The sequence below is a fragment of the Acinonyx jubatus genome, chromosome A2 (genome assembly GCF_027475565.1).
Source record: "Acinonyx jubatus isolate Ajub_Pintada_27869175 chromosome A2, VMU_Ajub_asm_v1.0, whole genome shotgun sequence".
NCBI classification, from domain to species: domain Eukaryota; kingdom Metazoa; phylum Chordata; class Mammalia; order Carnivora; family Felidae; genus Acinonyx; species Acinonyx jubatus.
Genome location: NC_069383.1, coordinates 33,054,260 through 33,067,132, shown reverse-complemented (window position 1 = coordinate 33,067,132; position 12,873 = coordinate 33,054,260). Strand labels below are relative to the sequence as shown.

Sequence of the window (12,873 nt, the reverse complement as noted above, 5' to 3'; positions counted from 1 at the left end):
TTTGTATCAGGAATTCCAGAAGAGGAAGAGGGAGAGAAAGGGGCTAAAGGTGTATTTGAACACATCATACTTGAGAACTTCCCTGATCTGGGGAAGGAAAAGGCATTGAAATCCAAGAGGCACAGAGAACTCCCTTCAGATGTAACTTGAATGGATCTTCTGCACGAAATATCATAGTGAAACTGACAAAATACAAGGATAAAGAGAAAATTCTTAAAGCAGCTAGGGGTAAACATGTTCTAACTTACAAAGGGAGACCAGTAAGAGTAGTGGCAGACTTATCTACTGAAACTTGGCAGGCCAGAAAGGAATGGCAGGAGATCTTCAACGTGATGAACAGAAAACATATGCAGCCAACATTCCTTTATCCAGCAAGTGTGTCATTCAGAATAGAAGGAGAGATAAAGGTCTTCCCAAACAAACAAAAACTGAAGGAGTTCATCACCACTAAACCAGCCCTACAAGAGATCCTAAGGGGGATTCTGAGAGTGAAATGTTGCAAAGACCACAAAGTACCAGAGACATCATACAGGCATGAAACCTACAGACATCACAGTGACTCTAAACCCATATCTTTCAATAATAACACTGAATGTAAAGGGACTAAATGCTCCAACCAAAACACATAGGGTATCAGAATGGATTAAAAAAAACAAGACCCATCTATTTGCTGACTACAAGAGACTCATTTTAGGCTTGAGGACACCTTCAGATTGAAAGTGAGGGGATGGAGAACTATCTACCATGCTACTGGAAGTCAAAAGAAAGCTGGAGTAGCCATACTTAGATCAGACAAACTAGACTTTAAATTAAAGGCTGTAACAAGAGACGAAGAAGGCATTATATAATAATTACAGGGTCTATCCATCAGGAAGAGCTAACAATTATAAATGTCTATGCGCCAAATATGGGAGCCCCCAAATACATAAAACTGTTAATCACAAACATAAGCAACCTTATTGATAAGAATGTGGTAATTGCAGGGGACTTTAATACTCCACTTACAACAATGGATAGATCATCTAGACACACGGGCAATAAAGAAACAAGGGCCCTGAATGCTACATTGGATCAGATGGACTTGACAGATATATTTAGAACTCTGCATCCCAAAGTAACAGAATATACTTTCTTCTCGAGTGCACATGGAACACTCTCCAAGATAAATCACATACTGGGTCACAAAACAGCCCTTCATAAGTATAAAAGAATTGAGATCATACCATGCACACTTTCAGACCACAATGCTATGAAGCTTGAAACCAACCACAGGAAAAAGTCTGGAAAACCTCCAAAAGCATGGAGGTTAAAGAACACCCTACTAAAGAATGAATGGGTCAGCCAGGCAATTAGAGAAGAAATTAAAAAATATATGGAAACAAATGAAAATGAAAATACAACAATCCAAATGCTTTGGGAAGCAGCAAAGGCAGTCCTGAGAGGAAAATACATTGCAATCCAGGCCTATCTCAAGAAACAAGAAAAATCCCCAATACAAAATCTAATAGCACACCTAAAGGAAATAGAAGCAGAGCAGCAAAGACAGCCTAAATCCAGCAGAAGAAGAGAAATAATAAATATCAGAGCAGAAATAAACGATATAGAAACGAAAAAAACTGTAGAGCAGATCAATGAAACCAAGAGTTGGTTTTTTGAAAAAATAAACAAAATTGGTAAACCTCTAGCCAGGCTTCTCAGAAAGAAAAGGGAGATGACCCAAATAGATAAAATCATGAATGAAAATGGAATGATGACAACCAATCCCTCTGAAATATAAGCAATTAGCAGGGAATACTACAAAAAATTATATGCCAACAAACTGGACAACCTGGAAGAAATGGACAAATTCCTAAGCACCCACGCACTTCTAAACTCAAACAAGAAGAAATAGAAAACTTCAACAGACCCATAACTAGTGAAGAAATTGAATCAGTTATCAAAATTCTCCCAACAAATGAGTCCAGGACCAGATGGCTTCCCAGGGGAATTCTACCAGATATTTAAAGCAGAGATAATACCTATGCTTCTCAAGCTGTTCCAAAAAATATAGAGGGAAGGAAAACTTCCAGACTCATTCTATGAAGCCAGCATTACTTTGATTCCTAAACCAGACAGAGACCCAGCAAAAAAAAAAAAAAAAAGAGAACTACAGGCCAATATCCCTGATACAAAAATTCTCAATAAGATACTAGCAAATCGAATTCAACAGCATATAAAAAAAATTATTCACCATGATCAAGTGGGATTCATTCCTGGGATGCAGGGCTGGTTCAACATTTGCAAATCAATCATTGTGATACAGCACATTAATAAAAGAAAAGATAAGAACCATATGATCCTGTCTATCGATGCAGAAAAAGCATTTGACAAAATTCAGCATCCTTACTTAATAAAAACCCTCAAAAAAGTCGGAATAGAAGGAACATATTAAACATCATAAAAGCCATTTATGAAAAGCCCACAGCTAGTATCATCCTCAATGGGGAAAAACTGAGAGCTTTCCCCCTGAGATCAGGAACATGACAGGGATGTCCACTCTCACCGCTGTTGTTGAAGATAGTGTTGGAAGTTCTAGCTTCAGCAATCAGACAACAAAAGGAAATCAAAGGCATCAAAATTAGCAAAGATGAAGTTAAGCTTTCACTTTTTTGCAGATGACATTATACATGGAAAACCCGATAGACTCCACCAAAAGTCTGCTAGAACTGATACATGAATTCAGCAAAGTCACAGGATACAAATTATATTTTTATACACTAACAATGAAGCAACAGATAGACAAATAAAGAATCTGATCCCATTCACATTTGCACCAAGAAGCATAAAATACCAGGAATAAACCTAACCAAAGATGTATAAGATCTGTATGCTGAAAACTATAGAAAGCTGATGAAGGAATTTGAAGAAGATATAAAGAAATGGAAAAACATTCCATGCTTATTTATGGATTGGAAGAATAAATATTGTTAAAATGTCAAAACTACACAAAGCTATATACACATTCAATGCAGTCCCAATCAATATTGCACCAGCAATCTTCTTGAAGCTAGAGCAAGCAATCCTAAAATTTGTATGGAACCACAAAAAACCCCGAATAGCCAAAGTAATTTTGAAGAAGAAGACCAAAGTGGGAGGCATCACAATCCCAGACTTTAGCCTCTACTACAAAGCTGTAATCATCAAGACAGCATGGTATTGGCACAAAAACAGACACATAGACCAATGGAAGAGAATAGAAACGCCAGAATTGGACCCACAAAAGTATGGCCAACTAATTTTTGAGAAAGCAGGAAGGAATATCCCATGGAGAAAAGACAGTCTCTTTAACAAATGGTGCTGGGAGAACTGGACAGCAACATGCAGAAGGATGAAACTAGACCACTTTCTTACACCATTCACAAAAATAAACTCAAAATTGTTAAAGGACCTGAATGTGAGACAGGAAACCATCAAAACTCTAGAGGAGAAAGCAGGAAAACACCTCTCTGGCCTCAGCCGCAGCAATTTCTTACTTGACACATCCCCAAAGGCAAGGGAATTAAAAGCAAAAATGAACTATTGGGACCTCATGAAGATAAAAACCTTCTGTACTGCAAAGGAAACAATCAACAAAACTAAAAGGCAACCAACAGAATGGGAAAAGATATTTGCAAATGACATATCGGACAAAGGGCTAGTATTCAAAATATAAAGAGCTCACCAAACTCCACACCCGAAAAACAAATAATCCAGTGAAGAAATGGGCAGAAGACATGAATAGACACTTCTCTAAAGAAGACATCCAGATGGCCAAAAGGCACATGAAAAGATGCTCAATGTCGCTTCTCATCAGGAAAATACAAATCAAAACCACACTCAGATAACACCTCACGACCAGTCAGAGTGGCTAAAATGAACAAATCAGGAGACTATAGATGCTGGTGAGGATGAGGAGAAATGGGAACCCTGTTGCACTGTTGGTGGGAATGCAAACTGGTGCAGCCGCTCTGGAAAACAGTGTGGAGGTTCCTCAAAAAATTAAAAATAGATCTACCCTAGGACTCAGCAATAGCACTGCTAGGAATTTTCCCAAAGGATACAGGAGTGCTGATGCATAGGGGCACTTGTACCCCAATGTTTATAGTAGCACTTTCAACAATAGCCAAATTATGGAAAGAGCCTAAATGTCCATCAACTGATGAATGGATAAAGAAATTGTGGTTTATATACACAATGGAATACTACATGGCAATGAGGAAGAATGAAATATGGCCTTTTGTACCAACGTGGGAACTGGAGAGTGTTATGCTAAGTGAAATAAGCCATACAGAGAAAGACAGACACCGTATGTTTTCACTCTTATGTGGATCCTGAGAAACTTAACAGAAGACCATGGGGGAGGGAAAGGAAAAAACAAATTAGAAAGGGAGGGAGCCAAAGTATAAGAGACTCTTGAAATTGAGAATAAACTGAGGGTTGATGGGGGGTGGGAGGGAGTGGAGGGTAGATGATGGGTACTGAGGAGGGCACCTGTTGAGATGAGCACTGGGTGTTGTATGGAAACCAATTTGACAAGAAATTTCGTATTAAAAAAATAATAAAAATAAAAAAATAAATAAAATGGGTTCAGCAATAAATAAATAAATAAGTAAATAAATAAATAAATAAATAAATAAATAAATAAATAAATAGGTTTAGTAAATTTCTTTGAAAATACTTATTTTCTATTATGATCCCAAATCACATTATCTTACTAGTATATGAGATTGCTGATTTTTTATTTTTTTGTATTTGACTGTAGGATATCAAGACACAATGTCAGGTCAAATTTAGCCAATTATACATATGAATAAATGTAATATCTTGCAATCATACCTGCATGCTGAATTTCAAGGAAAAATAGAAAAAATTTAAAGCTTGGCAGCGAGGTAGTCTCGTAGTGTATTTTCTCAATCACCTCTGTCTTCATCAGTAGGAAGAGAGCTCTGTACCTGAAAGCCCCTGGCTTTCTGGTGTTTAAAGGTAGTCTGGGATGCTTCCCAGTGCTATTAAATATGACTCAGATATGTTAGTTTTTACATCACCAGAGCATCATTTCAAATCCTTAGTTGTAACCTGTAAAAGGCATGACAAGTTGAAAACTTATTTAGCCTTTAAGTAAAGGCTGTGCACAGTATTTGCTTTGGGATAAGTACTATCTTTATTCACAGGTATTGTATTCATATTGATCTCCATGTATTGGAGAGTTGACAGTGCCATAGTGTCAAGTTGCATGTTTTTAAGAATTTGTAGTTTGTACATACCACTAAAAATACATTTAAAAATTTATCGTGACAAAGATGGTCACATTTCGGTCCAAAATGTTTTGTAATTCTCTTGATAATCATCTGGAAAAATTCTTCTGGCTTTTGAGTTGATCTGCCATCCATCTATCCACCCATCTGTATCTATCTGTCTGTCAATCTGTCTGTCTGTCTGTCTGTCCATTCCTACAGAAACCAACAACAGTTTTAGGGAGGGAAATATTTGGTTCATAAATATAAGTAAGGCAAGTCAAGAATGAATTATCTTTTAAGATGTCATTGAGGTGATTTTTCTCAGAAAGAGTAGTCAGAACTTGGGAAACAGTTTTATCCACAGCATCTGGCTCTATTTGACTTATTAAAAAACCTTTTGTTGGTTGTTTTAATGACAATAGTGTATATGTTTGAGTCAGTGTATAGAAGTACAATTCCCTCTGAACATGTATAAGAATGTAACATTCTCAATAAGTTATAGTTGATTGAAGTGAATGACACTTCAAACAATTGTCATGTCATGATCGAGATTGTGGTGAAGCTGAAAATTCTCTTCAGTCATTGTCTCCATCACACACTGCTACCATTGATTAATACTGATTAACCTAACATCCTAACGATTGAGCTCCTTTTATGCTCTGCCTGCCTTGTGAAATAATTTATCCAGCATCATCGAAGTTTCATGAGAACAAAAGCACTCATTTAAATGTGATAGTTTAGGTGATACATGAACATATTTATCGAGTGGTTTTTTTGGTCATGTGTACAAAACCAAAAAAATGGCTTGATATAATTTAATGTTTATTGAATTTAATATTTATTGTACCTAATCTATTCTAGGTTCAGCATTAAGTCCTTTATGCAGATTGTCTTATTGAATTCTTCTGGTAACTCCATGGAGCAGCTGTTATTACCTCTAATATACAGAGAAGGAAATTATGAAACTTTCCAGAGTACACATATGGTAAATTTGAGTGATAGGTCTCTAGCCCCAAAGACTGTGACCCTTCCACAATATCCGATTATAATTGTTATATAATTATATGTGTAATGATTGTCTTTAGGTCCTCAACAGAATGGTGTGTCTAGTAACCAGCCTCAGGTCTGCTGAGTTTTTTGCATCTTCCTAGGAGACACAGGTTGACAGAAGCTTAAAGGCTGAGGGTTCTTCCAGGGTCACCTCAGGGGCAAATCTGAAGAAAGTTTGCAGTAGGGGAACCAACTAGAATCTTCTCCTTTACTTAGACTCCAGAGGGAACTGTGTCAAATCCACCCAAGGGCCAGTATTGCCAAGGTCAAACTTAAAAACAAAATTAAGGGGTAGAAGAATGGCATGGGTGTAGATAAGGACTTATTCTTAAACTTCTCAAACTTAAACATATCCCAGCAAAAGGAATCTTAAAGGCTTTCATGGTGTATTAACTACTCTTGAGTGGGAGTGAGGGATGAGGTGCTCTCCAGTAAACATGAGCCCTAGACTGCAGGTCTGGAACCATCAGCACGTTCAAAGGGCAAAGTTTACTTCCCCCAGTTCACCTGCTACTGATAACCAACAGAATATTGGTGAGGAAAAGAACCGATGGGAAAAGCAAGGAAAACATGTGCGGTGGGAAGGCATGGAGAGGAAAATTTACATTGGCAATGGTACAGATGTGGTGAGACTGGAGGTTTCTCACCCTTGTCACAGAGAAAAGACCTCACTGAGGTTGTGAAGTTTTAAGTAGTGAAAATGTTGAACACTGTAACTCTTAAAGAATTTAGATAACCATGTGGTCATTAAGACAAATGCAGCTTTTCAGCATACCTAATCTCTTGTCTCTATTCTTTTTGTCACTTACAGAAGAAAAGAAGGGTAGAAAATGTAGCCATTATTATAAGACCTCTGCCTTTTGAAGCAACTTCTACCAGTACCTTAGTATTTATGGTATTCTTTTGGGGCATTCCTTTTTTTCCTCTACTTGTATCAGCTTGGGGATTTTTCATTCCATTAAATGAGTGAGGATTCTTGAAATTGCTAGAACACTACTCTTGCTAAAAGTGGACATGCTTTCAAAATTACCTGTACATTCTTAGTCCCTCTAAATCAGGATAATTGTGACACAAAGAGTATTCAGTTGTTTTCAGGACTGATAGAAAAAGTGGTGTAAGATTTGCTTTTGACTGTGAAAGGTTAAGAAAAAAAGAAAATGCCATCATCAAGGAGCTTGTATCTCTACAATAGTTGATGTAATTTTAAATCATATTAGCTATGGCCTCTCATCATTAACTATGTACTTGTTTTTTCTTCATCTGACTCAGCAGCCAGATACAACATGGTCTTTCACATTTAAGACTCCTAGCATAGAAGAGAAACTGGCTGTTGAAAAACTGAGCATGAGAGTCAGTTAAGGACAGTGAGAAGCAAGCCAAGTGTCGGGAGTACTGTGAGCAAATTGCTGAGAGAATAATGTTATCCCTTCTTGATTCCTAGGCAGTTCTGGGCATATTGTCATCATCAAAGTGAGATGCATGTCAGTACAACGTGGGTCAAACCTGTTCTATTCATTAGACCCCAAGAAGGTTAGGGACATAAAGGAGAAGTCCTAGTACTAATGTCGATAGAGTTCTCAAGTCCCATGGTCTGTATTGCATAAAATGATCTTTTATCTCTTATGGGTTTTTTTAAATGTTTATTTATTGATTTTTGAGAGAGAGAGAGTGCACATGCAAGTTGGGGAGGGACAGACAGACAGGGAGAGAGTAAATCCCAAGCAGGCTTCATACTCAGCGTGCAGCCTGGTACAGGGCTCCATCTCACGACTGTGAGATCAGGACCTGAGCTGAAATCAAGAGACGCTTAACCAACTGAGCCACCAGGCTCCCCTGTCCCTTAAGTTTTAACAAAGACATTGAGTAGGCACTTGAATACAAGCCTACTGCTAAGAAACGGAGAGTGTTTGAGGGAATTCTGCCCACAGATGGTCCCTGGCTTAGGCTCTGACTTATGTATGTTCCTTTCAGATGGCTGGTTACCTAAGGACAGCTATCTCCAGCAAATCTCCTTCTTCTAGATGCCTGTTAGGTGGGTCCCCTTTCTCCTCTTCCTTCCCATCCCTACCTCTCCCCATATGTAGCTTCTTCTCTAACCCCAGCAGTGACTTGCATGCTGTACTCCCTAAACTCACCCTATATCCCATTTCTACTCACTACTAGAACCCTTATCTCTAATACACACTTCCTTGTGTTGTCTACCTGAATGAAGGCAATCTACACCTTCCCTCAGTTCCTGTGGTAAGAGTTGGAAGTTCTTGGGCTTTAGATTTCTTTGAATCATAAGGAATTTCTGTATCAGTCTTCTGGATATTTCTGTATCCAGAAGCCCCACCCCAAATATGTGATTTAATTGATTTGGATGGGCCTTGGGATAATAGTAGTCTCATTAAGGTTCCCAGGTGATTCTGATTTAGGTAGACAAGGGCCAACATTATTACTAAATGCATCTGATTTTTGCTAGAATGACCCACATTGAGAAAGCATTTTAGTTTGAATTTTTCTTAATGATAATATGAAAAAACTGAAAAACATAAAAATGAATATTAACTCTTTTAATGACATTAGAGCAGTGTTTCTCAAACTTTAATATGCATACCAGTGATCCAGGGATCTAGCTAAGATGCAGGTTCCAATTTAGGAGGTTTTGGGTGAGACCCTAAAATTCTGCATTTCTAAAAGCTCTCAGGTGAAGGCCTTGCAGGGTTGTGGGAGAAGAGAAAGCCTTGGTAGAAGGAATACTGTTGTGAAAAGAGAAGTGGGCAGATTCATGAGGGCCAATGAGCCCTTGAATAAAGTGACAGAATCCCACTGGGATGAGAAAGTAGCTAAGGGCTTATTGGGAAATCCCAAAGTAACTAGTGTTAACTCTCCACGTCTTCCAGCGGCGCTCCTCCCAGGACCCCAGTGGAGAGAAGCAGATGACAGGATGCATGGAGAGGGCAAAGATATGGTTAAAAGGCACTCTGTTTCTCTTCCAAGATTGCAGCAGAGGGAGATGTTACATCTTTTTCTGTAGGAAATTTGTTACACAGGTGGGTTGGTTTTTTGTGAACAATTTGAACAGAACGGTGCTCCAGGAGCATTTAGTGGTATATGTACTTTTGAAGGCTAACCTAGGAATTCAGTATCACGTCCAGTAGAATACTGTGTCTAAAACCAAATGCATCTCCTGTTCTTCCATGTGAAATTTTGGAACAAAATTGATTTGTAAATTGGGAATTGTTTGTGATCATGTTTTTTTTTATTAAAAATTCTTTTAATGTTTATTTATTTTTGAGACAGAGAGAGAGAGTGAGCGAGGGAGGGGCAGAGAGGAGGGAGACACAGAATCCAAATCTGGCTCCAGGCTCTAAGCTGTCAGCACAGAACCCAAAGTGGGGCTTGAACTCAAGACCTGATCCGAAGTTGGATGCTTAACCAACTGAGCCACCCAGGTGCCCTTGTGATCATGTTTTTTAAGACTTAAACTGGATATAAGGGCATCTAGGACTTCCATTCCTGATAGGAACTTGGTGCATTTTTAGCCCTTGTAGCTAACCAGTATCCAATATGACTAATGAATAAAATATGTTTAAAGTAAAAATATACATATGTATTCTCTTTTCAAAGATGGGGTATTTTTTTCTTAACTTCCCCAGGGCTTGCTCATGCCCTGTTGCCACAAACTTGTTTTATGATCTTTGGGCAAGTCAAAGAACTTTCCTGGATCTCAGTTTCCTTGAGTATACAGTAAAAGAGGCTGTAGTAAAGTGTATAATGTCTATGCTCTCTTTAAACTTTTAAATTATGTGTCCATGAGATGGTTCCTAGAGAAGTGGCATTTATCTTAAATCACAGTGATCTAAACTTAAAACTTGATTTGCTAAGTTGATGTTGAACTAATCATAATCCTTGTACTGATGGTCAGTTGAGAGATAAACAAGTCATGTTATAACATTTCCATTTCGATTTATGGTTATGAATAAAGAGGAAGGCTTTGCAGTCAAATGTTTGGTTTAAAGCCCAGGTTTACCACTTAATAGCTGTGTGATACTGGGAAAGTTATTTAAACTTGAATAAATCCTGGTACATAGCAAGTGCTTCATAAATGATAGCTATTACTGGGGCTCCTGTGTGGCTCATTTGGTTGAGTGTCCGAATTCAGCTCAGGTCATGATCTTGAGATTCATAAATTTGAACCCACTTTGGATCCTCTGTTTTCCTCTCTCTCTGCCCTTCCCCCATTCATATTCTCTCTCCCTATCTCAAAAATAAATAAACATTAAAAAAAAATAATAGGACTCCTGGGTGGCTCAGTCATTTCTCAGTGTATACCTGTGTGTGTGTGTGTATTTTCTTTTATGTTTTTGTATGCATGTTTTCTTCACCGCTTATTAATGACCATAAATCATATGCAATTTCCTAACTAAATTTTATTATTCTTTTAAATATTTTTATGATTATGAAAGTAATCAGATAATTACTGATAAATTTGATATTCATCCTTCTAGTTTTTTTCCCATGGGAATAGAATATATACTTTATTAAGGGAGGGGGATCATTGCTTTATATAATGTGTTATAAATCTGCTTCTCTTCTTAATGTACTATGAATGCCTTTTATGTCATTAGATGATTTTTTACCTAGTCACCCTATTGTTTAATAAATCATGTGACTGTACCATACCATAATTTTTCAGTTCCCCATCATTAAATGTTTATATTGCTTCTAATTTTTCATAATTGTAAACAGACCTTCGATGACATCCCTTTAGCAGATTTCCAGATTATCAAATTGCCTTCCAGTAAAATGTACTATTTTACTTTCTTGCTACTAAAGTATGAAAATTCAGCCCTCACCAATAATAGGTGTCATCATTTAAAAATTATTTTCAAATTGCTCAGTGAGAAGGAATATATTATTTTTCTTTGCATTACTTTTGGTTTCTAGTGAATTTAAACAGTTTTTGTATATTAATTAAGCATTTATATTTTTTGTGTGTATGTAATTGCCTTTTCATGTTTTTTGTCTATTTTAGAGTTTGTCTTTTTCTTATTGATATAAGAGAGTATTTCCCCCAGCCTATCATTTGTTTCTAGTGAGTTTTACCTCTTATTTTCTTAACAATTAGAGGTTTTAACTTTTAGGGCATCTAGGCAGCTTAGTCCATTAAGTGTCCGCTTTGGACTCAGGTCATGATCTCAACAGCTCATGAGTTTGAGGCCTGCGTCGGGCTGTCATGGGCTCTGTGCTGACAGCTGAGAGTCTGGAGTCTGCTTCAGATTCTGGGTCTCCCTCTCTCTCTGCCCCCTCCCCCGCTTGTGCGCACGCGCGCTGTCTCTCAAAAATAAATAAACATTTAAAAAATTTTAAAAAAGAAGTTTTAACTTTTAAAAATTTGCTGCCAAATCTATATACCTTTTCCTTTGTTTTCTGCTTTTGTTATCAGACATTATTAAAAGCCTTCCTACCCAAATTATTTATGTTTTTACATGTTTTTTTTTTATTTATGTTTATTTATGTTTTACTATTTCAGCTTTTACATGTAAATATCTAATGCATTTGCAATTTATTTTGATGTATGTTTGAGATAAAAATGTAATTTTAAAAATGAGTGTCCAGTTTCCTCATCATTTATTGCATAATCTAGCCTTTCTCCACTGAATTAGAATAACATAATACACAAAATTATTACGTGTGCTTGAACCTGCTCACAGATAAATCACTCTATTTCTTTGTCATGCCACATATTATAATAGCTGTATAATATGATTTAATATCCAGTAATGTAAACCTTTTCACACATTTTTCTTATTCCGCAGATGTTTTTGACTAATCTCTCATTTTTTTCAAATGAAATTTATAATCATTTTACCCATTGATTAGCAAATACTCACTTAGTGGATGTTCTATGCTAGGTTTTGTGCATCATGTTGGGATTATTATAGAAATGAAGACAATCAGTCCCTGCTATTATGGTGCTGAAAATCCGCTTCCAAAGAACCCACCTGAAATTCTGGTGAAAGTTATGTTAGACTTACAAAATACCATGGATAGAATATAATCTTTGTAATATTCAGTTTTTCTTTATAGAAAAATTTAAAGTCCTTAAGACTTTTATTTAAGACTTTAAAATATGTCTTAGTAGGGGCGCCTGGGTGGCTCAGTCAGTTGAATGTCCGACTTCGGCTCAGGTCATGATCTCACCGTTTGTGAGTTTGAGCCCCGCGTCGGCCTCTGTGCTGACAGCTCAGAGCCTGGAGCCTCCTTTGGATTCTGTCTCCTTCTCTCTCTGCCCCTCCCCTGCTCATGCTCTGTCTCTCTCTCTCTCAAAAAATAAATAAATGTAAAAAAAATTAAAATATGTCTTAGTAATGTTTATAAATATTTTTAAGGTATATATATTAATTATTGGTATTTATAATGTCTCTTGTTATATAACATAAATTTTTATATAAATGGGATACTTATTTAATTGATTACTATGCTTGGTATGTAGGAATTTAATTTCTTAGTATAATTATTTCTTAAACCTCTGCCTATGAAACTCTTAATTCACTTAAATTTGTTATATGGATGGTCATAT

At 36.9% G+C, this 12,873-nt stretch overlaps 1 protein-coding gene across 4 annotated transcripts in view; it reads left to right on the top strand.

Moving 5' to 3' along the window:
* Positions 1-12,873, top strand: part of CFTR (CF transmembrane conductance regulator) — a 185,811-nt gene that overhangs the window by 33,998 nt on the left and 138,940 nt on the right. The window contains exon 2 of one of the 4 annotated variants that reach the window (XM_053218170.1): positions 8,277-8,337. The exons of the other annotated variants lie outside the window; for them this stretch is intronic. The gene's annotated coding sequence lies outside the window, so the exon portion shown is untranslated. The remainder of the gene's footprint in view (positions 1-8,276; positions 8,338-12,873) is intronic. 4 annotated transcript variants of the gene reach the window in all.